This window comes from Rhinoraja longicauda, chromosome 28 (assembly GCF_053455715.1).
Source record: "Rhinoraja longicauda isolate Sanriku21f chromosome 28, sRhiLon1.1, whole genome shotgun sequence".
Lineage (NCBI taxonomy): Eukaryota > Metazoa > Chordata > Chondrichthyes > Rajiformes > Arhynchobatidae > Rhinoraja > Rhinoraja longicauda.
Window position 1 is genome coordinate 20362989 of NC_135980.1, and position 12642 is coordinate 20375630.

The following is a 12642-nucleotide window of genomic DNA, read 5'->3' on the forward strand; positions in this document are numbered from 1 at the left end:
ATCCCTATCCAGGTGGCCATTGTGTTCAAAGCCATTGAATGTATATTTTAAGCTTTTCACTGTATCACAGTGCTGGAGTGTACAAAGTCACTGTTGACCTTTGAAGGCCATGGGAAAGTGTACAGTGGAGGTGTGTGGCTTTAATTTCTGTGTGGGGAGCAAGGGATCGTCGCTTCTCTCGACTCTGCCCCGTAGCAATAGGGTTGGCCAAACAGGAACTATTGCAGGGGTGAAAATAGCAAAGTGTGGGTCAGGTAGCATCTGTAGAAGGAATGGACAGGCAGCTTTTCAGGGGTTCAACCCTTCTTCAAACAGACTGCCTTTGGACAACCACTGGGTCCTGGCCCGAGACGTCACCTGTTCATTTTCCTCCACAGATGCTGCCTGACTCTTGAGTTCTTCCAGTAGATTGTGTGTTGCTCCTTATTCCAGCATCTGGGGTCTCTTGTGTCTCCAACTGCTGCAGGGATGTCTGTGGATAACACCGAGGCGGACTGCCCCTTCACAGGGGTCTCTGAGATGTGCATCAAAAATCTTGTTGAAGTAGAAACTCTACCACAGAGGAATGTCCTGTTGGAGTGTAGCAATCCACTGTCACTTTCCATGGAAGATCTGCACAATGGAAACTAGTTCCCAGATCATGTAGAGTCTTTTTTTTCTTTCTTTGTTTTGTTTTGTTTTGTTTTGTGGCTCCCACAAAGATTGAGGGATTTTTATTTTAAAGAAAAAGAAAATGTCTTCCTGGTGGATGGACAAGGAAAGTTTCTGGTGTGTTTCCCAGCCTGTGCCGCCGAATTATTTGGCCTCAACCATGCCCAGTGATAGGACAAGTTGCAAACAGCTGCTGGTTTTTGGAACCAATTTTTGCTCTTGTTCGATGCAAGTAGCAAATGCGAAGGCATTTGGAGCTGGATGTTGGCTTAGCAGTGATGTCGGCAAACATTCACTGCCACTCCCTGCACAAGGGAAAGAAGCACTGATGAGTTTGCAGAGGGCAGTTTGGCGATGGATAGCTAAGCAAGCAATGCCTGCCTCCAGCGAGTCTGGGGATGGCAAAGAATTAGAACAATATCCTTCAACTTAAACTATGTTGAGTACCTGTAGCTTTAAATAGTAACACTGGGGTAGAAAGATCAAATCTTCATAGGTATGCCCCCTTCCCTCCTTCCTCCCACTCCATCTGCTGTTCACATTTGATTTTGCTTTTTAAGGAGAATGGTTTGAAAGTATCTTTTTTGGAGTTGCAAAAGTTTGTCTGTCTTCTATCGCGTCTTCCTGGTGGAATCTACGCAAACAAAAAAAAAATTGCATTGGGGGAAGTGTTTGTAGAAGTGAATGTCTCTAACCTTGGACTTGCCACCCACATTGGTCGGGGGGACATAGGTTGGGGCTTCCTAACAGCAGCCCTGTGTTTTGTAGTTGTGGGTTCCATTAGGACATGAAAACGTCCAGGGTGGAACTCCGAAGCCTTCAAATCAAAAACCTTTTTTGGAGTTTCTTCTGAATGTGGAAGAACTTTGGGTGGATTTGTACTAATCTCAACCTGGCTCTTTGTAGATGTGGAAGATTTGTAAATGTATCCACTTTTTTTTTTTTGGTTAGTTGGTTGCATTGCCCAATCTGACTCTTATTTCCTGAAACAGTATTATCAGTAACTGTACGGTACTATGTAATGAAAAGCTGGTAGAACATGAAGCCAATTTGAATTGTAAATTGCTATTCCTTTTTGCTGAAATATGTTCTTGTTGTCTTATACTAAGACTACTTGAATTTTGTATGCATTGCGTCATCTCATGTGACTGCAGGCCTGTGCTGAGCTGCAACAGGGCATGGTTTAGTTAAGCACCCATCATAATCAAGCACTGTTGGTATATTAACTGGCTCCTAAGGGGCGTGAAGCGAAAGCACTTTATGCACCAGGTGACTGATGAGGCTCACTCTAAAACTTCTTACTGTTGTTGTCAGGATTTTTGTATTGTTTTATAAAAATTTGAATAAATGCTTTGAATTTAAATGACCGTCTCTAGTTTTTTTTTAAAAAAGAGGATGCAAATCAACGTTCGTGTTGCGCCCGGTATTGGTGCTCCACTGATACATGTCACTGCTGGTTTAAAGACGTGTATGAGGGGACTGCATGTGTTGGTTTAAACCAATGATAGACACAAAAAGCTGGAGTAACTCAGCAGGACAGGCCGTATCTCTGGAGAGAAGGAATGGGTGGCGTTTCAGGTCGAGACCCTTCTTCAGTCTGAGATAGCATGTTTGAATTTGGGGTGGCACAGCTGCCAGAGCCACTGCCTCAAAGTGCCAGAGACCCTGGTTAGACCCTGACCTTGGATAATGTCTGTGGGTAATTTGCACATTCTCCCGAGTGAGTTTCCTCCAGATGCTTGGGTTTCCTCCCACATCCCAAAGGTCATAACACACAGGAGCAAATTAGGCCATTCGACCCATCGAGTCTGTTCTGCCGTTTGATCATGGTTCGTCTATTTTTCTCTCTCAATCCCATTCACCTGCCTTCTCGTAACCCTTGACACCTCAGAACCTATCAATCTCTGCTTTAGAAATACCCAACAACAGCTGCCATGACAAATATGTGGCAATGAATTTCACAGAATTTCGCCACCCTCTGGCTAAAGAAATTCCTCCTCATCTGCATACTAAAGTTATGTCCTTTTATTCTGAGGCTGTGCCCTCTGGTTCTAGACTTTCCCACTACTGGAAACATCCTCTCGACATCCACTCTAGGCTTTTCATTATTTGTTACGGTTCAATGAAATTTCCCCACTCCCTCACCCTTCTAAACTCCAGTGAATGCAGGCCCAGAGCCATCAAAAGCTCTTCATTCATTAACCCAATCATCCTCGGATCATTCTCGTAAACATCTTCTGGAACCCTGCTAATGCCAGCACATCCTTTCTCAGAAGATAGATGCAAAATGCTGGAGCAACTCAGCAGGACAGGCAGCATCTCTGGATAGAAGGAATGGGTGACATTTTGGGTCTCAATCTATCCAAAGATGCTGCCTGTCCTGAGTTACTCCAGCATTTTGTGTCTATCTTTAGTGTAAACCAGTATCTGCGGTTCCTTCCTAAACATCCTTTCTCGGATAAAGGGACCCACAACTGCTCATCGATGAACATTGGTGGGTCTAGTGATGTTGGAATTTAAGGTTAAGCGTGGCTAGTGGGTATCAACATTCAGCCAAATTCTTCATCTAGGGCTTGGCTGAGAGGAAATTGAGGCTTCTGCCTCACAGTAGAATTGGTCTCAAATTTCCAGTTCTGAACTGCTCTGATATGAATGTAGAACCCAAAATGCTGGTGGATCAGGCAGCATCTCAGGAGGACATGGATAGGTGAACTTTTGGGCCGGGACCCTTTTTCAGGCTAATTCTGGTGGAGGAAAGCTGGAAAAGAGACAGTGGTGGAACAAAGCCTGCCAAGTGATAGTTGACTTGTGTCTGATATAAATGGCCAGCTGTGATCAATGATCTCAGACATGCAAGCCATCAAAGCTTGCTTTCCACATCGTCTGTCATTGCTACCTGCGTAAGTTGGTCTGTGTGAATATGTGCAGGAAGGACCTGGAACAAGTTTTAGAAACTGGTCTCGTGCACAATGTATCTCACCACCACATTTAAATCTGACTACACAAGATTTGTCAACATTTTTTTCAGTGTAGAGGTTTAGATAAGCAATTTATGAACTCAGGGCTTTGGTAGATTAAAACCTGGCAGTAACATGAAAGAGAAGATGCTTTGAGGCATTTAGGGCCATGAGAAGACATCTTAGAGCATTTTGAGCCAGAGAGGATCTTAAATCTGGATGTAGTAGAAGGATTTGGAAAACGTAATCTGCCAATGTAGAAACAAGGAACTTGTTAATGCTGGTTAATACACAAAAGGACTCAAAGTGCTGGAGTAACTCAGCCGGTCAGGCAACATCTCTAAGGAACATAGCTAGATAATGTTTCCAAAACATCACCTATCGATGTTTTCCAGAGATACTGCCTGACTCGCTGTGTTAATCCAGCACTTTGCGTCCTTTGACTGTATATCTGATCTATTTAATCCAAAGAGGGGCTATCTTGGAGCATTTAGGGCTATGAGATATATTGGGGCATTTAGGGCCAGAGAGGTCGTCCAAGGTAGATGCAATAGAGGGATTTGGAAAAAGTTGACATTTTAAAATCAAGGTAGAAATGTGAGATAGGGTGTGAGTAGGATTTTGATGAAAATTAGGATATTATGGCGAGTCCGAAAACTTGTTGGTTGTAGAAGAAGTTTATTGCAGCCGCAATATTCGAATAGAGTTAAACAACAAGGTAAAGGACAACCATCAAAAACTTACTGTCTTCTTCGAAGACTTCGCCGAACTGAACATTTCGGGCGCCAAAAGCGCACATGACCACACTGGCCAATCAGCGATGTCGCTCCCTGGACCAATCCCCATGGTCGCGTTCACACGTGACCTCGCTGGCCAATCCGAGGGTTCGACGACCTGGACCATTCTCTATGGTCGCTACATGACCCCCCCCCCAGAACCCGAGGTGCGGAACCTAGCAGGGAGCCGGATTTCGCGACCATAACAAGTACGGAGAGGGACAGCCTGAACCACAGGAGCCGGGGGTTCCGGAACTGCCGGAACGGGGGGTCCTGGAGGAACTGCCGGAACGGGGGGTCCTGGAGGAACTGTCGGAACGGGGGGTCCTGGACTGAGCGGAACTAACGGAGGTCGGCCTCTCCTAGGGGTTTGACCGACCAGGACTGGTTGATCCGGATCCAAATGTGCAGGTTTGAGCCGGGACACCAAGACGAGCTCACTCTTGCCGCACATGTCTAAGGTGAAGGTAGCCGTTCCCTTACGCAAAACCCGGAACGGCCCTTGATAGACCCTCTGCAACGGGGCGCGATGGGAGTCTTTTCGCAGAAAAACAAACTCACAGTCCTTCAGGGAAGGCGGTTCATGTACCATGGGACACCCATGACGTGAAGTCGGAACTGGAGCCAGGGAGCCCACCCGTTCCCGGAGAGATGCTAACACTGATGGGACTGTAGGCAGCTGGTCTGAAGGGTCCGGAAACAAATCTCCGGGTACTCGAAGTGTCGAGCCATATACTAGCTCTGCGGACGACGCACCGAGATCTAGCTTAGGAGCAGTCCGGATGCCCAAAAGAACCCAGGGGAGCTGGTCTACCCAGTCCGGGCCTTCAAGCCTTGCACTGAGGGACGCCTTAAGTTGACGGTGGAACCTTTCTACGAGTCCATTTGCCTGGGGGTGATATGCAGTAGTGGGTTGTAACTTGGAACCGTACAGTTCTGCGAGCGCGGCCCAGAGGGACGACGTGAACTGTGGCCCTCTGTCAGTGGTAATAACTGCCGGGACCCCGAAACGAGCTACCCAATGAAGGGCCAAAGTCCTAGCACAAGTCGCTGACGAAATATCAGACAATGGGAAAGCCTCTGGCCACCGGGTGAACCGATCCACCACAGTGAGGAGGTGGGTGTAACCCCGGGAGGAAGGCAAAGGCCCGACCAAATCCACGTGGATGTGGAAAAAACGAACTGCTGGGACCTCGAAATCCTGTACGGGGGGCTGGACATGGCGCTGGACTTTAGCGGTCTGACAGGGAACGCAGGAACGCGCCCAACCGGCTACTTGTTTCCGTAGGCCATGCCAGACAAACCGAGCTGCTACCAAAGCAGAGGTGGAGCGGATGGACGGGTGCGCCAGCCCATGAATGGCATCGAAAACACGGCGCTGAAGGGAGGGCGGTACTACCGGCCTGGGACGGGGAAGAGAAACATCGCACCAGACTTTTGTGCCTTCCGACCCACAAGCTACCTGGGCCAACTTCAATCCCGAAGTGGTGGACTGGTATGCCGAAGCGGTATCCGCTAGAAGCTGTGCCTCCGCAAGCTCCTGGGGATCCACCTCGCAGTCCACCGCCGAAATAGGGGAAAAAGCAGGTCTAGACAGGGCGTCAGCAACGGCATTAAGCTTACCCGCGACATGACGGACATCGGTGGTGAATTCGGAGATAGCAGTCAGGTGCCGCTGCTGGCGGGCCGACCATGGGTCAGACAATTTAAAAAATGCAAATGTTAATGGTTTGTGGTCCGTAAAGGCCACAAATGGTCGGCCCTCAAGGAAGTACCTGAAATGACGAACAGCTAAATAGAGAGCCAGAAGCTCTCGGTCAAATGCGCTATACTTCAGCTCAGCCGAATTTAGTTGCCGGCTGAAAAACACTAAAGGCTGCCAACGGCCACCGACCTGCTGCTCCAGAACCCCGCCCACCGCCACGTCAGAGGCGTCAACCGTCAGGGCCGTGGGGGCGGAGTGGCTCGGGTGGACCAACATGGTGGCGTCTGCCAAGGCTGCCTTAGCTGCTGTAAAAGCCGACTCTGCGGCCGGGGACCATATCAACTCTACCGGTTTTCCTGCAAGGCATTGGAAAAGCGGGCGCATGACTCGCGCAGCTGCCAGAACGAACCGATGGTAGAAATTAACCATGCCTACGAACTCCTGTAGCCCTTTTACTGTGGTGGGCCTGGGAAATGCCCGGATAGCCTCCACCTTCTCGGGCAAAGGGGAGGCGCCGGCAGGGGTAATTCTGTGCCCTAGAAAATCAAGAGCAGGGAGGCCGAATTGACACTTGGAGGGTTGGATAATGAGCCCGTGGTCTTGGAGCCGCTGGAACACGGTCCGCAAGTGGACCTGGTGTTCCTGCACTGAGGGGCTGGCGACCAGGATGTCGTCTAAATAAATAAACAAAAAGGGTAAACCCCGGCCCACGCGGTCCATCAGTCGTTGGAAAGCCTGTGCCGCGTTCTTTAAACCGAAAGGCATACGCAACCATTCAAACAACCCGAACGGAGTAATCGTTGCAGTTTTCTGTATGTCCTCCGGTCGCACCGGAATCTGGTGGTATCCTCGCACCAAATCGATTTTGGAGAACACCACCGCTCCTTCCAGCCCAGACGAAAAGTCCTGTAGGTGCGGTATGGGGTAGCGATCAGCCGTGGTGACAGCATTGAGACGCCGATAATCGCCACATGGTCTCCACCCCCCAGATGCCTTGGAGACCATATGTAACGGCGAGGCCCACGGGCTGTCAGACTGACGGACAATTCCCATTTCCTCCATCTTCTTAAACTCCGCCCGTGCCACCACCAGTTTGTCTGGCGGTAGTCTCCTGGCCCGAGCGAAAACGGGAGGGCCTTCGGTGCGGATGTGATGGACCACGCCGTGCTTGGCCGAAGACGTGTCAAAACGTTGAATGAGCAGCTCTGGAAACTCCGCCAGGATCTCAGCATACGAGTCGGGGGCCGCGACGACGGCCTGGACAGTAGGGCTGGGCGGGGAGGCGATTGTCGGAGCGACGGGCTCATCTCCGGCGGAGGGTCGGAGGTCGTTACCGCGGACATCAGGGACCAGTGAAAAAGCCCAGAGAAAATCTGCACCCAGGATCGCTTGTCTGACGTCGGCTATGATGAATGGCCATTCGTACGTGCGGAGGCCTAACACAAGGGACATCTTCCGTATACCGAAAGTGCGAATGGGGCTGCCATTAACCGCGATGAGGGTGGGACCTGTCTTACCCGATCTGGTTTCGAGGTCGGTCGGCGGCACTATACTGACGATGGCTCCCGTGTCCACCAAAAATTCTGTGTCCGTGAATCGATCATGGACGTAGAGGCGTCGGTTCTGGCCAATCGTAACTGCCCCTATGTACGATCGGCCGAGGCATTTCCCGCGAAGGTACAAGGCGAGCGGCAGTTGCGGGATTCGCTACCCCATCGTAGGTGATAATAGCACCAGCCGCGCTTGTGCGGATCTTTTTGGCGGGCTTTCGGAGAATTGGCGGGAGACGCGGCGCCATCTTGATGTCGCTGTGGCGTGGTCACTGATGTCGAGACCTTGTTGATCGAACCGCTTGCCTTGTTTTTAGCCGCTATGAGCGCGTCCGCTTTCGCTGCATATGCTTCGGGGTCCTTAAAAGAACAATCCGTGAGCAGCAGTCGGACATCCTCAGGAAGCTTCTCTCGGAATGCCTGTTCGAACATAGGGCAATCCGTATGCTCACCGGCTAGCATCATCATTTCGGACATGAGAACGGAAGGCCGTCGGTCTCCAAGATCCGGTAGGTGCAGAAGTCTTGCAGCGCAATCATGCTTATTAAACCCGAAGGTTCGCAGTAACACTTTCTTCATGGCCTCGTACTTGCTTGCCGCAGGTGGATTAACGATGAACCGCATCACGCGCGTGGTCGACTCCGACGATAGAGCGCTGACGAGGTAGTAATACATCGTGGAGTCGTCCGATATCTTCTTTATATGAAATTGAGCTTCGGTGTGGATAAACCAAGATTGCGGTGCATGTGTCCAAAACAACGGAAGGTGAACGCTTACCGCGCTTAACTCCGGTGTGCCCGGCGCGGCAATCAACAACGAGGCGTCGTGTTCCTGCATAGTCGGTGATCGTCCAGATCACGTCGGGGTCACCAATATGGCGAGTCCGAAAACTTGTTGGTTGTAGAAGAAGTTTATTGCAGCCGCAATATTCGAATACAGAGTTAAACAACAAGGTAAAGGACAACCATCAAAAACTTACTGTCTTCTTCGAAGACTTCGCCGAACTGAACATTTCGGGCGCCAAAAGCGCACATGACCACGCTGGCCAATCAGCGACGTCGCTCCCTGGACCAATCCCCATGGTCGCGTTCACACGTGACCTCGCTGGCCAATCCGAGGGTTCGACGACCTGGACCATTCTCTATGGTCGCTACAATATAAGCAATAAAATTTTGGATGTCCATTTTGCAGAGGGTAAAGTGTGGGAAGCAAGCTCAAAATCCATTGAGATAGTCAGATTGAGTGGCACAAATGCTTGTTGAGGATTATAGCCACAAATGAGTTGAAGCAGCTGATATTGTGGAGATAGATGCATGTTGTCTTAGAAATGTTTGCAGATATGTGGTTGGAAGCTCGTTTCAGTATTAACTGTGACAACAGTGTTGTGAACTGTCTGCTTCAATGAGAGACAGGTATTGTTACATAACCAATTCCTAGAGCTGATGACTCACTACGACAGGGACACCAACAGTGACTGCACATGAAAATGACAGCTTAATATCACCTTCAATGGCAAGATAGAAGAGCATTGTGCGTCATTGATTTGACGCTGTAATAGTCTTGCAGCATCAATAGACCTAAAGTCAATCTTGCAACATCACCAGTTCCACTTAACTGTATGGGTAATGATCAAATAACTGGTTTGGATTCGCCTGGGAAAGTTAAGGAGCAATAGGAAAAAAACAACAATTTAAGAATGTATTTGACTTGCTGAAAAACTTTTGAGGATTGATTTTGGTAATTATTGCATTTCTGATAAATGTTATAATTTTCCCATGGTAGCATGTCGTGTGGCAACATGCATATATGTTAGACTTACCACATTTTAATTTTCTCTGATTATAATATCTAAAGAAACATATGCACTGAAGAGTTCATTTTAATGATTTAGAATCCTCACAATCTTCAACTATTAGCCCAGCTCTAGTAGAACAAAGGTGATGTTTTAAAAGGACATTTAAAATGTAATGTTCAATAATATTTGAAGAATAACGTTAACTTTGGCAACTGCAGCCTCGCCACAAAGAGATGTTTACAAATTCTGTCCCATTTTTCTGAAGACAAAATGGCCGTGCTTCACTGAGATAATACTGAACTTTAAACTTTTGCTCAGCCAACATGTAGCTCCCTCTGGTGTTTCCTGATAAGATGCACAGTGTTATTTTCACAAATGAACAGTTTGTTAAATGTTTAAAATGTATTTAACTTTAAAATATCCTAAATTTAGACAATAGACAATAGGTGCAGGAGGAGGCCATTAGGCCCATTGAGCCAGCATCGCCATTCAATGTGATCATGGCTGATCATTCTCCATCAGTACCCCGTTCCTGCCTTCTCCCCATACCCCCTGACTCCGCTATCCTTAAGAGCTCTATCTAGCTCTCTCTTGAATGCATTCAGAGAATTGGCCTCCACTGCCTTCTGAGGCAGAGAATTCCACAGATTCATATCATATCATATCATATATATACAGCCGGAAACAGGCCTTTTCGGCCCTCCAAGTCCGTGCCGCCCAGCGATCCCCGTACATTAACACTATCCTACACCCACTAGGGACAATTTTTACAATTTTTACATTTACCCAGCCAATTAACCTATATACCTGTACGTCTTTGGAGTGTGGGAGGAAACCGAAGATCTCGGAGAAAACCCACGCAGGTCACGGGGAGAACGTACAAACTCCTTACAGTGCAGCACCCGTAGTCAGGATCGAACCTGAGTCTCCGGCGCTGCATTAGCTGTAAAGCAGCAACTCTACCGCTGCGCTACCGTGACGCCCTTGTCTTAACTATTTTTTTTCCCCATCACATACCTAAAGAAGCTTTTACTATTCTTTAAATGTCAATTGGTCCCTATTGGGGGGATTGGAGGGGGGGGAGGGTAAGTCTGTCATGCTTGATCTGTTTGGTCTATATGTAACACCAGACCCATCCCAAGTGGCTGACTCTTCAACAACTTCTCAAGTGGCAGAAAGACTGGATATAGTTCAAGACCAATTAGGGATAATAAGTGTTGGCTTTCCCAGACATAGCCAGATCCCCAAAACTGAATTAAAAAAATTAAATTCCTTTTCTAATATAGAATCATTAATCATTAAGTGCAGATACAGGCCCTTCAGCCCAACTCGTCCATGCCCTTCAAGCCAGTTGCCTTTGGCTGCCCTTGGCCTGTATCTCGCTAAACCTTTCCTATCCATGTACCTGTCCAAGTATCTTTTAAATGGTACCATAGTAGCTGCCTCAACCACTTCCTCAAGCAGCTCATTCCATATACCCACCATCCTCTGTGTGAAAAGTTACCCTTCAGGTTTCCAATAAATCTTTCCCCTCTCGCCTAAACCCTATAATTCTTGATTCCTCGACCTTGTGAACACGACTCTGTGCTTTCACCTTATCTATTCTCCTCATGGTTTTGTACACTGCAACACAATCACCTTTTAGCCTCCTTCGCTCCAAGGAATAAAGTCCCAGCCTGCCCACCCTCTCTCTATAGCTCAGGCCCTCGAGTCCTCGTTAATCTTCACTGCACACTTTCCAACTAGCAGGGTGACCAAAACTGAACAAAATACCCCGGGTCTGGCCTCACCAACGTAGACCTGGCTTTTATTGCTTCTTGCTTTTTAATTCTCTTTTTTTTAAACATATTAGTAGGCTGTTTGACCACAGGTGCATGACAGCAAAATGGACAGCAACATGACAAATGCACCCTACATCTCCGAAAGAACGTGCAAACTCCGCACAGACAGCATTGAACCTGGATCTCTGGTGCTGTGAGACAGCAGCACTACCAGCTGCCCTTTTGCCACTGTTTTTAAATACCATTATTAATCTGAGATATTTAAAAAACAGTTCAAACTTGATTTAAGTAAATAAATCACTCAAACAAAATTAAAGCATAACAAATTTACTTTAAAATAATTTAAACAAATGGAAATTAATTAAAAACAAAGATGAACGTAGAGTAAGAAAATTGAACACACCACTTGATTGTACTTACCAAGGTCACAACACAATAGCAGCTTGGGCTAGGAACGCTTTGAGGTATATAAGGATGGTTAGTGGAGAGGCATATTGCAGGAAAATAAATACTTGATCTGATTTGATTTTTACACAGGCTTGATTCAGTATGATCCAGCAGAAACCCAAAATCCAAGATGTCAGTGGAGGAAGATGAAGGGGAAATACGGCAGCAGTGAACGGTCCTTGATCTTACTACCCACGCCCTTGGAAAATGCCCTAAAGTTCCATGATCGGCTCGGGAAGTGGGACAAGGCGACGGGAATATCGTGCTTACAGACCTGCTTTGCTGCTGCAAGTAAGAGTTTCATTGTTCTGTTATGGTACACATGACAATTAAACACTTGACTCTCTTGACTTGATCGCCGTGTGTTTATCTAAAAGCCTCTTAAATGCCACTACCGTGTCTGCCTCAACCATCTCCCCAGCAGTTATGGGGTGCGATTGGACAGGCTGGGTTTGTTTTAACTCTGGACTGAAGGAGCCTGAGGAGCACTTGATATAAGATAATATAAAGATTATGATAGATACACACAGTAGGGTTATCATAAAATAGAGAGCATGGTTTTAAGGTGAGGGGTTTTAAGGAGTGAGTTTTAAAAGGGATTAAGGGACATGGGGACAACAATTGTTTTACAAAGATACCAGAACCACACAGCTAAGGGAGGTGGTGAATGAAATATTAATAGTGAGGCATTTGAAATGGGAAGATGTGGAAGGATATGGTCTTAATGTGGCCACATGAGAGTAGTATAGACACAGAGGTGCGCATGGACATGGTAAGTTGAAGGATCTATTTCAGTGCTATGACTCTAAATCTTTCAATCCACAATCTGTTCTCATTCAGGTACAAGTAAAAGTCGAACAGTGGGAATTATCATCCTGTTCCTGCTTTGGCACCCAGTCCCTGCAGCTCTTCTTGGTCTTCTTGGATCCTTGGGTATGAGTCTGTTTTTTTAACATTTAAAATCAGTGGCCGCACAGTGG